Source organism: Mytilus californianus, unplaced genomic scaffold (assembly GCF_021869535.1).
Source record: "Mytilus californianus isolate M0D057914Y unplaced genomic scaffold, xbMytCali1.0.p SCAF_8, whole genome shotgun sequence".
Lineage (NCBI taxonomy): Eukaryota > Metazoa > Mollusca > Bivalvia > Mytilida > Mytilidae > Mytilus > Mytilus californianus.
Window position 1 is genome coordinate 114,409,125 of NW_026262734.1, and position 17,525 is coordinate 114,426,649.

The window sequence follows — 17,525 nt, forward strand, 5'->3', positions numbered from 1 at the left end:
CCCGGTTTATATCTCAATTCGAAATTAAACTGCTGTAATATGGCGATCCATCTTTCATAGATTGCTCCTTTTAACTGTTTTTGAAAAAGTGGCTTAAGTGCTTGGTGATCGCATTCAACTATGAATTTGTGTCCCCTTAAATACATTGAACAGTCTAATATTGCTGTTACCATACCAAGAAGCTCTAATTTCGTGGGACCGTAAGACCTCTGCCATTTACTTAGAGACTTTGAACCAAAACGAATAACGCGTAATTCTTCGCTAGTATCTTCCGTTGGGTGGTGTTGATATAACATATATCCTATTCCTTTACACGATGTGTCAACTGCAAGGAAAAACGGCAGGTTGTACTTCGGGAACGCAAGAACTGGAGAGTTCACTAGTAATGACTTAACTTTCTTAAAAGCCTGTTCCTGTTCGATTCCCCATTTAAATTTTACAGATTTTTTCAGTAACTTGGTCATTGGGTCAACTTCCGCACTAAAATTTTGAATGTACTTTCGAAACCAGTTGAAAAGTCCAATGGCTCGTCGTAAATCTTTAACTGATGTTGGCGATGGCATATCAAGTACTGCACTAACACGATCGGCGGGAGGTTGAATTCCGTCTTTTGATATCAAATGTCCAAGAAAAACACAAGAACTTTGTGCGAATGAACATTTCTTCGGTCCGAGCTTAAATCCGGCAGTGGCAAGACGATTGAAAACTTCATTTAAATCACCAATATGATCTTCAAATGTTTCAGAAACTATCAGTATATCGTCCAAGTAACATAAACAAGATCGAGATGTTAAGCCCTTCAAAACTTTGTCCATCAATAGCTGCATGGATGCTGGAGCAGAACTTAAACCCATTGGTAAACGGAGAAATTTATATGATCCAAAACAAGTGTTAAATGCAGTATATCTTTGACTTTCCTTTGAAATAGGTAATTGGAAAAATCCAGAGCTCAAATCTATAGATGTAAGAAAAACGGGTTTTCGGTCAGAAAAAGATTCGGTTAAGTCTTGTAAATCAGGAATTGAATACCGGAAGTCTTGACATTGATTATTTAAGTACCTAAAGTCACAACAAAATCTAAACTGTGACAAACTTGTTGATTTATTTATTGAATTGTTTTTAGGTTGAGGTCTCGTTCGTTTAGATACAAGAACTATCGGACTAGTAATCGGTATATCTTCCGTTTCTTGAACCGTTGAAATAATACCTTGTTTTAGTAATTCATCCAAGTGATCACGTAGTACATTTTTCTTGTCCGGTGACAATCTATAAGGTTGCTGATGTTTGGGTTTAAAGTCCGGTTTTAAGCAAATGTTATGTTTAACAAGTTCTGTATATCCTAACCTTGGATTTTCATCGGTTACAAACAAATCTTTATATTGAATTAAAAATTGTGATATTTGCCGCTGTTCATCGGTTGATAAATGTTTCGGCAATTCAAAGTGTGACAAAAACTTGGACTCAGTTCCTTCACCTGTGGTATGACTTTTAATATCTAATTGTACATTTTGAACAAAGTGTTTGTCCTTTTCATCTGCATTAATTAACATGTAGTCTTCCGTGAACGGTTCAAAATTAGCAATAACGTCTCCACGAGAGATACGAATTTGGTCATTAGTAGGATTTAATAACTTGATCGGAACAGTTTTATGGCTATTTACAGTAACTACGGCTTTCGAAATTAGAAGTCCGCTTTTCAACAAGTGAGAACTATTCTGACACATTCCTGTTTGTCCCTGTAGAATATAGTTTGACACTTTACCCCATATCAAAAGTTCAGAATTTGGATCTACAATAACATGCTTTTGTAATTTAACTTTTGCTGTTTTATTTGAGACAGATAAACTACTAAAATCTAATACTATGTTCTTTGAAATTAAGTAACTCGTACCAAGAATCAATGGATGTGAAGATTGAGTTAGAATATATGTATGTATCCAATGTTTACCCTGCGGCACTTGTAGTTTGACGGTACATTTGCCAACAATATTAACTGACTGGTTATTCGCCAAAACTATTTTCTCTGATACTGAACATATTGACGTTTTACAAGTGTCCGGCAAAAAATCATAAAAACTTTTAGAAATAATGTTTATTGAGCTTCCAGAGTCTACAAGTGCTGCGACAGATATGTGATTAACGTTGACGGGCATATGAATAAATTGAGATTTGAAACTAGTTAAATTTTCATCAGTAAATTCGCAGTCTTCAGTATCAGTGCAATAATTAGCATAGTTTATTTCTTCACGTTGACGACTTTGAGGCGGACTCCTTTTTCTGGCACCTATGGATGAACGCCCGAGGGGGCGTGCCCTTTGACCCCCGGGTTCGACTGGTTTCCCGGATTACTATGATGGTGACACTGAAAAGCACCATGTCCAAATTGCTGACAAAGTTGACACTGCAGAGTTGGACTTATTTCACCGTGACCATTCCAGTTGCAATTTGCTCGAAAATGACCAGGAGCCTGACAATTAAAGCAAGTTTTTAGTCGGTTATTTCCTGCCTGACTTGAAAAGTTATTGTTGTAACGAGGGTTGTTGTAACGAGGGTTTTGATATTTTGGAGGCATTCCTGGTTTGATATCGTTACTTTGTGATTTTAATTCTGATAATGCTTTTGTGAGCTCTTTAACTGGGTTTTGTAACTCTTGAACCGGATTATTATCATTAACAACAATTGGCTTAGCAGCTGCAACACAAACTACCTTCCTATACCCATAGGCTTCGCCCATTTTAGCTGCGGACAATGCACTAGCACTGTCTTTATGTGTACCAGCCCTAACAAAAAACGCAAGCTGTTCCGGTAAACCCTTGATAAACTGGGAGAGAATTTCGTGGTCCTTCTTTTTCAAAATCTGAGCTTTCTCAACTATCTGTCCATAAAAATCTTCCAAAATTTGACCCCTACTTAATTTCATATTTTGAAAATTTTCGCTCTCAAGGAACACGGTTGGACTTTGCCAATCTAACTCTATATACTTTTCATCAAAAATTGCAAGAAATTGTCTCCATGTGCGTTTGCTTCCCGCATCTAGTGAATTAAACCATGTTTATGCAGGGCCTGTTAAGTTAAGGTGAAAAGCGGCAATCATTCTTTGATCATCGGCATGGTCAATTTTGTGAAGAGTTGCAAATGAAGTAAATTCTTTCATAAACACCGACGCATTTTCGTGGAGATAACCCCCAAATTTGCGACAAGCAGCCAATTTTTCCATTATTGCATCTGAATCTCGAATGAAAATACCTGGTTGATTTGCCAATGGCACAGACATTTTGGGAGTGTTTATTGTAGGAACTAAAGAAAGTAATTCGTTAAATTCGGCATCCTCAGATTCGTAATTTCGTGGCATATAAGAGTCATGAAAAAGAGCTATCATATCGGTTCATGAGTAACACTCGATCTTCTTGTCATAGAAAGTTCAAATGTAATGAGATAAATCACACATACATAAATAAACAGTTTTATTCAAATATACAGCCATTTTCTGCCCTCACGTAACGTTGTGAGTCAAACCACGTGTTTTGTACTGTTGACAATTATTTCAAGGCTTCATTTTAATGTTTCATATGTTCATTTTGTATATATCAGGTACCAATTGTTCGATATTAGGGTTCTCCACCATGTAATATTCCTGACTTAGGTTTGGGGGACTAGAGACAAGTATAATATAAATAAAACGAAGAGCTTTCAAATTATGATCCTTTTACTTTGGATTCAAACACAAAAAGAGGCTGATACAAGTAATAATTACACCAATCACGGACAAGGCAAAACAACAGTTCCGGAAAGTACGGATTCAACATACAGATATACAACACTATAACTTTCACGTTATCCCTGAACCAACAAAAAGATAAAAGATTGAGAGTGATAATATATATGAATTTCTGCAGAACAAAACCCCTGCAGTTAATAAGTAAGTTCTAATTAATAGCTATAGAATAGAATAGACACATGAAATATGAATGATACGCAATGAGAGATGTAGCGAATTCTGAAGTAATACTTCGATAAACTGGGTGAGATTGAGAACCGACTATTTTGGAAGATGTAGGAAATTGAAAAAAAAAATCCATCCAATTTAATTAAGCGACTATTTTTTCATTGTTCTATCGGTCTCTCTACGATTTATAAATTTCGTTTTTCCCTTTTGGTATCGTCTGCAACGTTGTTTAGGAATAATTGTAATTTTGATCAAACATAATGTTATCGTACAATATTTGGTGTGAAATGTGCTTTTTATTGAATCCATGCACGTGAAATCATAAGTTTGCAATCAATATCTGCATTTGTTATATATTTTATTAAAGGTTTTGACAGTGTTTTATATACTCATATGAAGCGGAATTAAACAGAACTTCACAAAGAAATATAGAAAACAAAAATACATGCACAGTTCTTTAATTTCACATTTCGATATTTTGATGATGTCCTGTCACTCATAGTTGAAAGATGAAGTAATAAAAATACCAAACTCCAAGGAAATTTCTAAACGGAAAGTCCCATATCAAATGGCAAAATCAAAAGCACATCAAACACTTCAAACGAATGGAAAACAACTTTCATATTCCTGACTTTGTACTTGAATGAGTGCTTACATGTTTTACATTTCTTTACATTTTTAAATTTATTTTTCTTTTAGTTTGATTGTCCCTTTGGTATCGTTCGTCTCTCTTTTACATCTCAGTAAACAAGGTAAATATGATATTAGGGATAAGTAGAAGGTCTGTTTCATATCTTGATATGTTTGACCCGATATTGACACAGATAGACGAATGTATACTATGATTTATGATAAACTTGATGATTTCTATTTTTTTATTGTCATTTTCCCATCTCTTAACAACAGTGTACCCTCTGTTCAGTCGTTTGGTGTTTGTATATCTAGGATAATACGTCACGCTCGTGTATGCTCGAACTGTATTGACTTCGATAACGATACCATTTAGTGTAAAGACCTGAATTTAAAAGTCTTCAAACGTATCGAATTAACATTCACGAAAATGTTTGATATTAATACTTTTGTAGTATAAGTCACCGAAATAAGATTAAAAACATACCAAATTGAATAAAAATTGCATCGTGAAGGTAGTTATGTTTTGCATTTAAAAACTTTTCTTCGACATTTTGCAACTGAATCGCAAGCTTTGCAATGTAATAATACATAAAATATTCTACTACTGACTATCATGTTAAATGTTTTATAGACAGTTCCATGTTCTTTTAGATGCCCAAGGCAAATTATTGTATTAAGAAATGTTAGTGTCCTGTAACAGATTATTCCTGTTGCAGATATGTTTCCTTTGTTCTGTATTTTAATTATCTATTACATATTCATCATAGTTCTAAGAAATGGTTAGATTTTGAATGATGAACATGTATATTCCAAGAGTTATATTACACTGATGAGTACTTCATATCCTGGTAAATTATGATATAATATAAATAGAAAATATCTGTAAATTTTGTTTTCCAGTTTTATTTCTTTACATTATTTCTTTTAAACAGGAACCAACAATTCATATTTCCACAATAAAAATCTTTAAAATGAAATGATATAAACAAAATAAGATTGTATGCATAAATTTGAAGGCAAAAAAAATGTGCGTACAATGCCCGAAAGAGAGTTAGCCTTAAGCTTTCTTTCTCATGCAATGTTAACAAGTATGTACACTTTTTATCAGTAACTGTCCACCTCTTCGGTTTCATACGAACAAAAGGAGAAAGATGGCTTTTGAAAATGTTATTTTTTCGGAAAATGAATTAAAACTTCTTAATAACAGGACTTTCCTCTATACTATTATATTATAATTAAGTACTTGTATATTTAACCCTCACCCGATGAATGATGGGTAAAAAGTATTTGTATTCAGTAATTAAATACATAAATGTGTGGGAGTCGTGAAAACGACCAGCAATCGATCAATCCCTTATGTCTATGCACTGACCTTATGAATATACATACAAATAAAAATCGTATACGCAACGAACTGCAATATATACACGAAACAAACGTGGACCTCGACAAAGGCACCTTTACTTATCAGTCCAATGATAAACGAGGACCTCGATTAGGACCCCTTTACTAGTTAAATGATCAACGAAAACCTTGACGGAGACACCTTTACCAATTAGTCCAATGATAAACGAGGACCTCGACTAAGACACCTTTACCATTTAGTCTAATGATAAAATGAGGACCTCGACTAGGACACATTTACCAATCAGTCTAATGATAAACGAGGACCTCGACTAAGACATCTTTACCAATTGGTTTAATGATAAACGAGAACATCGACTAAGACACCTTTACCAATTAGTTTAATGATAAACGAGAACATCGACTAAGACACCTTTACCAATTATTTTAATGATAAACCAGAACATCGACTAAGACACCTTTACCAAATAGTTTAATGATAAACGAGAACATCGACTAAGACACCTTTACCAATTAGTTTAATGATAAACGAGAACATCGACTAAGACACCTTTACCAATTAGTTTAATGATAAACGAGAACATCGACTAAGACACCTTTACCAATTAGTTTAATGATAAACGAGAACATCGACTAAGACACCTTTACCAATTATTTTAATGATAAACCAGAACATCGACTAAGACACCTTTACCAAATAGTTTAATGATAAACGAGAACATCGACTAAGACACCTTTACCAATTAGTTTAATGATAAACGAGAACATCGACTAAGACACCTTTACCAAATAGTTTAATGATAAACGAGAACATCGACTAAGACACCTTTACCAATTAGTTTAATGATAAACGAGAACATCGACTAAGACACCTTTACCAATTAGTTTAATGATAAACGAGAACATCGACTAAGACACCTTTACCAACTAGTCTAATGACAACAGAACAAGAAATGCACGCAATGTTTTTTTTCATATGATATGAACATTAGCACATGTTTTTATTGTTAAATGTGTTACATAACAAACATGATGCTCAATTATAAATTTACTGATCAGTCTTCACATATTGCCATTCCTATTATCTTTTATGATAATTATAGTTGTTTCGTACCATTGCAAACTCGTCACATTGTCAACTCGTACCACAGCAAGTCAACTCGAAAACTAATCCAACGAATGATATCAGAAAAGTATTTGTATTTATAGAACATTTTTAAAAAAGGCAGTCATTATCTATCTTTCCCTGTATATACATGAAATGTTCGATTATGCATTTTCAGTACATGTTGACCAATTTCGAGAATGCATTGGAATAAAATTCAGTGGTACGAGTTGACAATGGTAAGAGTCAGCAAATGTTGATACCCGTTGACAATGGAACGATTTAATTGTTTATTTTTCCCATTCCATCGTTTTACTCGTGATCCACTTCGGAACCTTTTGCTAAATATATGTTAAATTGTGCAATAGTAGCACATATATCCATGAATCAAGTGGAAAACATAGTGTTGATTGAGTGTTACCTTAATTACTTTATAATTTGTGAACAGATGATAAGGACAATAATTCGCATGTTGCAGTAATTAGAGATATACTATGATTCCATGAAACACTTATTGAGGAAGCAACTTCGCAATCATGTAAAGGGACTGATAATAACACAGGTGTAATTAAAAACAACAAGTCGCTGATTTACATAAACCGTTGACACAGAGATATGACTCGCCTGTATGAAATTTTGTTATAATTTTGCAAATGTTAAAAAAGAATCAGCAATATTCAAATTCAATAACCATGACTGAAGGTAAAGGGTCATATAATTCCATGGAAATAAGATGTGCCAATGCTAATATATATATATAGAACAATAGCATGTTTGTTTTGATACCTATTTGATCAGCATGATAGCAAACGGTTTTGTGAATGAAGTCGCGTGCATTTCATTAATACATTGATGCTGGTGAACATTAGACGTTGATGCACTATGCGTGACGTCATTGCTGAATATTTACGAGTATCAGGTCCTGTCCAGGATCTTAAAAAATATTAGGCAGTGAAATAAAGAAAAAAGGAAAAGGAAACATGCACAAATTACCGATACAAATGCATATCAAATATTAGTTACTTGTCATAAGTGGGTCCCCATACTGTGACATTATCACAACCTTTGATCTGCAAACTAAGGAAAAGTTTCGAAGTCAGTAGACCATGGTATAGAAGGCAGGACCAAATAATCTCCATGGAAAAGAGATTAGATTACACAAATATTGTTTTCTAATTATATTGCTTTACATTGATGTTTTTTTTTAACAGGACCCATTAATTCTAATTTCCACAATAAATCTTTCAAATAAAATATATTTAAAAAATTATATGATATACCTAAATTTGAAAACAGACAGATGTGTGTGCAATGCCCAACAGAGAGTTAGGTTTAATCATGAAGTTTCCTGTCTCTTACAATATTAACAAGTATATACACTTCAACTTGGAAGGAGAGTTTTCTCATTGTCACTCATACCACATCTTCTTATATCCATTCAAGACATTCATATATTATTCATGAAGTTCATACGGAATATTTATCAACAAGGTCTTGGTATCTCCCGATTAACTTTTTTAGAAAAATGTCGAGACGTTCTTTGACATAACCCTGGTTTATCAACTTTCTGCTCAGACACTGATGACTTTTATAAAGTCTGAGTAGCAGCTGCAAGCTCTTGAATACCGAATGAATTATAAAATATATATCTCATATGCAGGTGAAGTTGGTATATTGCTGCTAAGGTGAGGGAAATTTATAATTTCAAAAACTATTTTTTTCACACAAGCCAACTTCCACGCCTTTATGATTACTACATTTGATTCCATCATTTTGGGAATATATACACAGGATAAACGTGTAATGAAATCATAAGAAATTAAACACATACTACTGTTCCTGCAGTTACTCGTCAACAATGAAGTAAAGAAAATAGCGTACAGTTATCGATTACAAGACGACAGACCATTTTGGCGGTAATATAATGCATGCCAAGTATGGCCGCATAATAAATTAGTAAGTTTCTATGTCAGGATAGATTGTATAATACAGATGACAGCAATATTGGTACACAATGACTTCAAAATGTTATCTGCATCAATAAAGAGTGTCAGCATGTCCTCTTTTTAATCAAAATATTTTCTCGTCACAAAAACTCAGTAGTTTTTATACCTCAGGCTGGCTCGTACAAAATGTATAACAACATTATTTGACCGAAACAACTAAAACGGACCATATTTTCCCTTTATTATGTAAAATCATATGGCCGCATAATAAATCAGTAAGTTTTTTTTTTGTGTGTCAGGATAGATTGTATAATACATATGACAGCAATATAGGAACACAATGACTTCAAAATTTTGTCTGCATCAATTTAGAAGGCCAGCATGTCCTCTTTTTATTCAACATGTTCAAAATATTGACTCACCACAAAAAAATAGTTTTGATATCTCAGGCTGGCTCGTATAACAAAATTATTTGACTGCATCAACCAAAACTGACCATATTTGCACTTTATTATGAAAATTTATATAGCTGCATAATAAATCACTAATTTTATTCACTCAGGATGGATTGTATAATACAAATGACAGCAATATTGGAAAACTATGCCTACAAAATTTTAGCCGCATCAATTAAGAGTGCCAGCATGTCCTTTTTTTATTCAAAATATTGACATGTCACAAGAAATCAGTACTTTTGATATATCAGGCTGGCTCGTATAACAAAATAAATTGACGGCATCATTCAACACTGACATAATTGATTATAATTGTATTTTATAATGAAAAGTATGAGAAGGTATAATCAGGGAATAGTATACTGACTGACAGTTAGTATATAATGTCGTTTTATTGATTTTGTTGGTAGCTAAACGTCCATGGGCAAATATTTCATTCATGTTCAGGACGACTATATACGTCCCAGATATCATGTTTAAACGGGAAAGATGAATCTGCCGAAAAAGACGTAATAGTTCATAACTATACAACACCTTATATATCCGGACACTATACAATTTTTGTTTGAACATTTTGTCAAAAAACAGAATCTTAAATCCAAGGCAAACAAGGTGAACTACGATGAATATCCATGTAATGCATATGATTATGTTTAAAAAGAGATTATAAAAAATGGGGACCGACGCAAACAATGATGTTCATATCCCATCATATAAAAATAGGTTTTTTCAATGCGTTAGATAACCTTTCTATCCGACTTTCAATTGTAAAACAATCTTTCCTTTCTTTATGATAGCTGCATGTACATATGTCGATCAACAAGTTTGAAATTGTATAGCAATTATTTAATGTATATAAGAATATAAAATAAAAAAAGAAATTGTTAATGTGTATATGTATACAGACTCACTAACGAGTACATTTTTTGCTATACTGGGGGGAAAGAACATTACGATTATTGTTTACATAATTAAAGGTCAGGTCCAATATGAAAAGTCTAAAACACGGCAATCTGTCATAAGCAGACCTGTCCTGAGGTCCGGTCAGTAGCAGACCTGTCCACAGGTCTGATCTGGGACAGACCTGTCCCCAGGACTGGTCAATAGCAGACTTGTCCACAGGTCTGGTCTGGAGCAGTCCTAAAAAAGCAGAACTAGGTCTGGTCTACCACCGACGAAGTTCACTTCCTTGTTTGCTTAAAATTTCATAAGTTAACTTGGAAAGCAGGAAAAAAGTCTGCTCCAAGTTAACTTTTGTACAGGTTAGGACTGCACCCATCTGTATCTACATTTGTCTACCTTTGACCAGACCAAAACTAGCTCGACCAGTTAAGTATGAAATCTCTTCAAATAATTATAGACAAAATCATCAATTCACCGTCTTTTCGTTATATACAATCACTTGTTTGAAACATAATATTTTTGAATACTAAATACAAAATGCAAGTGTAACATGTCAAAAATTACCTTAGCTATTTTTGAGTTATATCTCTTTGAATAGAGTTCAGTAAATGAAGCGAAATTTGGAAATTAAATGAAAATGGAAAAAAAGAAAAGATAATTTTTATAATAGCATTTATATATTTTATCAAATCATATTTCTGATACAGTTTGATTATTTGTCCAAATATTATTTAAGGGTATTTCAAAATATTATTTACTTCATTCTAGTAATTAGTGTACAGGTAAAAACTGTTCACTACATTGTATGTTTTTCACTATTGCTAAATAACTGATCGACAGGTGTAGTTGTGTCTCAGTTTTGTGAACAAGAATATTTTAAGATTGAAGGTTGGTGTATTTTGTAAATATTTATAATGATTTTGAATATGACTGTTTTATATAAAAGTGTTTTATAAAATACAAAAAGAACAAAAACTATGATATGTACATGTAAATAACATATTATATTTTCATCTGAAGTTTTGCAAATGCAAATACGCTTTCGAAATTTTGTTTTTGTATCATTATTTGAATTTGAAGTATAGTTTTATTGTGCCAATTGATAGGCATTGATAAGAAATATTTATACTATGAAAGATGTGTTTTATATTTTAATTATAAAAGGTTCTGATAAAGTCAGTATTGTTCACAGGTAGATCTATGTGTTTTTCCTACAAGAGGATGATATTTTGCTGTGAAATTGTCTGCTATTTCCTTATTTAGGGTATGTATATTGAATTGTAATTGTGTGCCCTTGATTGATATTATGATTATGTTTAGTTAATTTTCGATATTTCTAATTGAAATATTATTGATTATCCATGAACAAATGTTGATTACTTTGAAGACTTTCTCTTATTTTATACTTTTATTGAGAAAAAGTTAAGAATTGTAATATTCAGAAAGGGAGATAATCATGTTCCTGTAGCTTTTATGAATAAATGTTTCTGATGCATTGAATTGACATTTGAATAAGCAATCTTTATTACAAGTTAAAGTTGATTGAATTTATCATCTGCATTTCAATAGACTTATGATGTTTTGTGTTTTTCTGTTTTTCCAAAAATATTGAACTATTCAGCGTTGCCAATTAATGTGATTATTTTTTATATATATATATAATATGAATATACAATAAATTCATGAACATTATCTTTGTGCTTTCGTAAGCCAGTTTATCGTTTTCGTTTATGGAAAAAAATCAAATTTGAAGATCTGTTATATATATTTATATCAATATTTGGAATATAATGCAAACGATGTACATGTACTTAGTAGATAAAACAAAAATCCCAAAGTTCACTTAATTTTTTTATTGCCTGAAATGATGTTTGGCAATTGGTTGAATAGTCATCATCAGATTTCAGGAAATAAGCCTAATGACTAAATATTTCAGGCAATCACTTAATGCCTCGGTATTAACTAATTGCTTAGGATTTAAGCTTACAGCATAATTTCACGTATTGCCGCTAATAAATACATCTTAGACAGTAAATTACATCTACGCTACGGAAAACTGTTTAAATTCTAGTTTTGGGTCTTTCAAGGATTCTATACATCACATACTAATGAAATGTCATTAATGGATGAATCTATGACTACAAACAGTGTTTCACACAACGATTATTTAATTCACGCTTGAGTAATAGGTAACGTTTTCAGTTCTTTTTTTTTACAATAAACAATCCAGATCATAATGTTACTTTTAACACGCTCGATAGAGCAACTTGTACCTGTTGGTTCCCGTACGTTGGAGCAACACATTACAGTTTTTTGTGTACCATAGATCAACCCGTTGAAATTAGTTCGCGTACGTTCAAGAGCAATTCGTTGCAACTAACCAGAGAGCGCGGTTTGTATCCAAAACTAATCATTCCTATCAATTACTATTACAATTCTCTTCATCAGCAACCCTTAATTGACCAATTAAATGTAGTTTTACATTCAGTCTAAATGGCGACAGACGACAGACTAGGTGACACCCTACATATTTTCAACACCTCGAAACTGTGAGGAATTCATTCATTAAGCTTACATTAACTTACTGTGACACGTTGTGATACGGTACATGTACTAACTGTCACGCGTTTTTCTGGGAATTTGCGAACCACAAGCAAAGCGTTGATCTAGCCAACATTGTCAAAATTGTATTTTGACAAGAATAACTATTCATATATACATCAAGTACCGATGCAACTTCATCAGTGCGTATGTCTTGTAAGCATGTACGATAAGTTTGTATTTCAAATTGTAAAGATCAACAATATCAAATCATCAAATGAATATTTTCAGTTAGCACATGTTTAATTATCACATAAATCCACAATGAAAATTCATCGCACTCCCAAAAATCCTGCATCAGGAATAATCGCACTCACACCTTTCTTTTTTAGTTTAAATGAACCGCTTTCAATAAAATAGTGTCGAAATATACCAAAGGGACATTCAAAGTCATAAGTCGAAAATCAACTGGGTTTTGCTCAATGTTGAAGGGTGCACGGTGACCTATATTTGTAAACTTCTATGTCATTTGGTCTCTGGTGAAGAGTTGTTTACTTGGCAGTCATACCACACCTTATTTTTATATTGACAACGCTATTGCAAAACCGAAAAGAGACAAAAAGACAAACAGCATAATACAATACACAACATAGAAAACTAAAGACTAAGAAACAAGAACCCCACCTAACATCGGGGGTGATCTCAGGAGCTCCGGAATGATAAGCAGATCCTGCTACAAATGTAGCAATCGTCGTGATACTCATTTATATATAAAGAGATCTGTGAAACAGATCTTCAATAAACGATATTCTAGATTTTGTCGGTTTATTAACACACATTCGGAAGTTATTGTACATTGAAAATGCATATTTTGAATGATATTGGGTTTAAATAAATTATTTGGTATTTTCAAAATGTAAACAAACGCAGTTTTCAAATCATCCTTTATTCTAGATTCTGTCAGATCATTAACAAATATTCGGAAGTTATTGTACATTGACAATTCGTATTTTTTTATAAAATTGTGTTTAAACATACATTTAAATAAATTATTCGGTATTTTTTAAACCGTAAACAAACGCAGTTTTCCAATCATCCTTTATTCTACAATAGTAATTATCGCGTATGACAGTGAAAATGAACTACCTTGATCTGCACATTGTATACACTGATATATATTCAGTCTATGAGTTACTATTTTGAAAATTGAATATCTTAATGCAGGTGATTTTAAGAGATACTTAAGAGGGAATATTTTTGAAATGTTCAGAAGTGACTCTTGAAATAGAGCTGGTAGAGTGTTGCCTGAATTCCTTCATAATTAATGAAAATATGATTAGGTCAATAATACACGTGCATTTCATTGATATATTTCTGCGAATGGACATAAACGCGTAACGTTGCTGCATTGATGCAGAAGGCGTCATTTCCTAATATTTTCGAGTAACATGTCCTGTCCAGAATCTTAAAACATATATGGCTGTGAAATCAAAAGGAAAATGTTCAAATTCACGATACAACTGCATACCAAATAGTATTAACTTCTAATAAGTGGTTCATCTTACAATGATTTTATCACAAACTGTAACATGTAATCTTAAGAAAAGTTTAAAAGTCAGTAGACCATGACATAGGGGGCAGGGTCAAATATTCTCCATGGAAATGATATTCACAAACTGCACTAATAAAAAACTTTAACAGAATGTTGACGCCGACCGCCGATGCAATCACCACCAGAAACAGCATACCTATCTTTCGCTTTTTGATTTCGTCAACGCAATTACAAAAACTATGGGATATTTCATTGATATATGAACTAAGTTCAACATTGCCAGAAAGATTTGGAATCTTAGTTCCTTCGAAATTACTTCATTCATAATATGATCTAAACAAGACAGAAACTAAACCTTACCGTGTAATGATGATTTCCTAACCCATCCTGAAAACCTTGATGTGTTATTTGCTATGTGTTGTTTAATTCCATTGCCTTTGTTAACATATCTATATCAAATTGTACAGAAGTTGAGAAAAAAAACTTCCTTATAACAACCTTGTGGAGGGTCAGGGAAGGGGTCGTCATTTTTGTATTCATTATTTTTAAGACCATTATTTTTTTATCCTTTAAAAGGTTTTACTTTTATTATCTATACTTGTTTTAACCACCCTATTATTCTTTATTGTTTATTGTTTGATCTATTTTTATGTATTTTTTGTCCACAATTCTCTTCTCTGTAAACCCAATAGAGACCCTCATAAAAGTTAAGTGATCGGTTTTATCAATTCCTGTGTAATACAAAGCGTGGATTATTTGAACATTTTATGGATTTATAATTAAATTTGTGTGTTTTCTGTCATGCTAATTGTGTTTGATAAAATTTGAGATTATTATAAAGATTACTTTTTTTTTAATTTTCGTTGCTTTATCATTTTAGAATACATATTATTATGCACTTAATGTATATTTATGTTTAAACAAAGCAAAAATATCATCTCGAAATGTTATTCAGACTTTATGAGAGATGAATTTAGTTTTACGAACCTATGCTTCAATTAATTTCTTTCAAGTAGCAGATCTATATCATGGAACTCATGATACGAAACTAAAGCATAACATGTATTGCAATTAGTATGTTAGCTGGGTAAAAGATACAAGGAATTTGAAAGTATCAAATCAAATACATTAAAATGTTTAAAATCTAACTGCGTGTGTATGTGGCTGTTTGATACATATTCGTGAACTGTTCAAGAGTTTTTTATGAAGATTTTTGACATTATTCTTTCATTTTATATTAATTTCAATTCTCAAATTGAACAGTTGGCGTTCTTCTCAGTACATAATCTCATGGTTTGCATATAATGGTTGTCAGTAATAATAATAGTCTAAACTGCATGTCTTTATTATTCCTTCTGATCTTGTTCATCCAGATAAAGTGGATTGCTAAATACTTTTCCCACATTTATAGCTTCATAAATATTCTAGAAAATTTACCAAACATTATGAAGTTTGAACCAAAACATCCTCATCACCAATTTGCATCCATTATGTTAAAAGTTGCTGTTCATGTTCCAATTACTATTGACATAACTCGTTAATGATACAAGGCTTATAATTCGGTACGCCAAACGCGCATGTTGTTTACATAAGACTCATCAATGACGCTCGAATAAAAAAAGTTGGAAGGCCAGCTCAAGTTGAATGACTGTTTTAATGACATATGTATTGACTACTAAGCTGGTTTTACAAGCTATGGCTACGTTCAAAGATACTTAACTTATAATTGTGTACGTCAGGCGCTCGTTTTGTCTATATAAGTAGTTATCAAAAGTACTAGAATTATAATTTGATACGCCAAACGCGCGTTTTGTCTACAAAAGAATCATCAGTGACGATCAGATCAAAATAGTTAGAAAGCTAAACAAATATCAAGTTGAAGAGCATTGAAGACCCACAATTCCAAAAAAAATATGCAAAATACGACTACGGTAATCTATGCCTGGGATAAGAAAATCCTTAATATTTCGAATAATTCATACTTTTGCACACAGTAAATTTATAAAAATGAGCATATAATTGATATTCATGTCAACACCGAAGTGCTGCATACTGGGCTGGTGATACCCTCGGGGACAAAACGTCCACCAGCAGTGGCATCGACCCAGTCGTCAGGTGTGTTTGAATTAAAATAGGTGGAATGCAAAATCAAGTGTTAAGTTGAAGTGTATAACAAAACGAAAGCATTTTGCTAAAAAAGATTGAGGTCATATTTGCCGCTGGGGAGAAAGTCATTTAGTTCAACATCTTATAAACAGTGAATATATACAATGATTATATCAAGCGTATTTCACGTCACCACAGAATTGCTTACTCCTAGGCTTGTGACACCATTGAGTATGAAACGTCCGTCAATAGCGAAATCCACTCATTGGTTCGAAACCTCATCAAATTTACTAGGTTCATGAAGATGTTAGATAGAGGCGCGTAATATAAAAAATAGGCGTAAAGACAAATCAAGTACGAAGTTAAAGAGCTATGAAAACCCAGATATTGTCCTTTACACTCATGCAAAAGAGTGAACAAGCCAATTATCAAAAAATAATGTTTTTGTAACCAAAAATCAAACATGTTCCTCCAAACAAGTTGATCAGTTTTTGTTTTTTTGCTATGACGTTTTCAGTTTGTTGCCAACCTTTTAGTTTGCATATCCCTTTGGTATCATCAGTCCCACATTTGTCAAAAAGTCACTGTTTGTGGTGTCCTGTGCTGTCATGAATGGAAGATGTCCGTTGTTATTTTGCGGTTTACATGTTGTAATGTACTATTATATAATTTATTTATGCGTTTCTCTGTACTGAGTGTTCTTGCATTTGTTTGTACTGTATTTCTGTCACGTAGTGTTGTCATTTTAGCGATATTTTTTTAACATTGCCATATCAGCGGGAGGTTTGGCTAGCCATAAAACCTGGTTCAACCCACCATTTTTTCTTAAAATGTCCTGTACCAAGTCAGGAATATGGTAGTTGTTATCAAATAGTCCGTTTCTATGTATGTTGGGGTTTGTTTTTGTTGCACTTCAGTGTGTCTGTTAATCCGTTTTTTTCCTTTTATAGTTGATGCGTTTCCCTCGGTTTTT

General features: G+C 32.7%; 1 long non-coding RNA gene across 1 annotated transcript in view; it reads right to left on the reverse strand.

The window, feature by feature from the left end:
- The window catches only part of LOC127711896 (uncharacterized), a 28,089-nt gene extending 13,179 nt beyond the window's left edge, over nt 1–14,910 (reverse strand). Inside the window, exon 1 of the long non-coding RNA XR_007986903.1 lies at nt 14,807–14,910. This is a non-coding gene — a long non-coding RNA (uncharacterized LOC127711896). The remainder of the gene's footprint in view (nt 1–14,806) is intronic.
- Nucleotides 14,911–17,525: the final 2,615 nt, after the last annotated feature.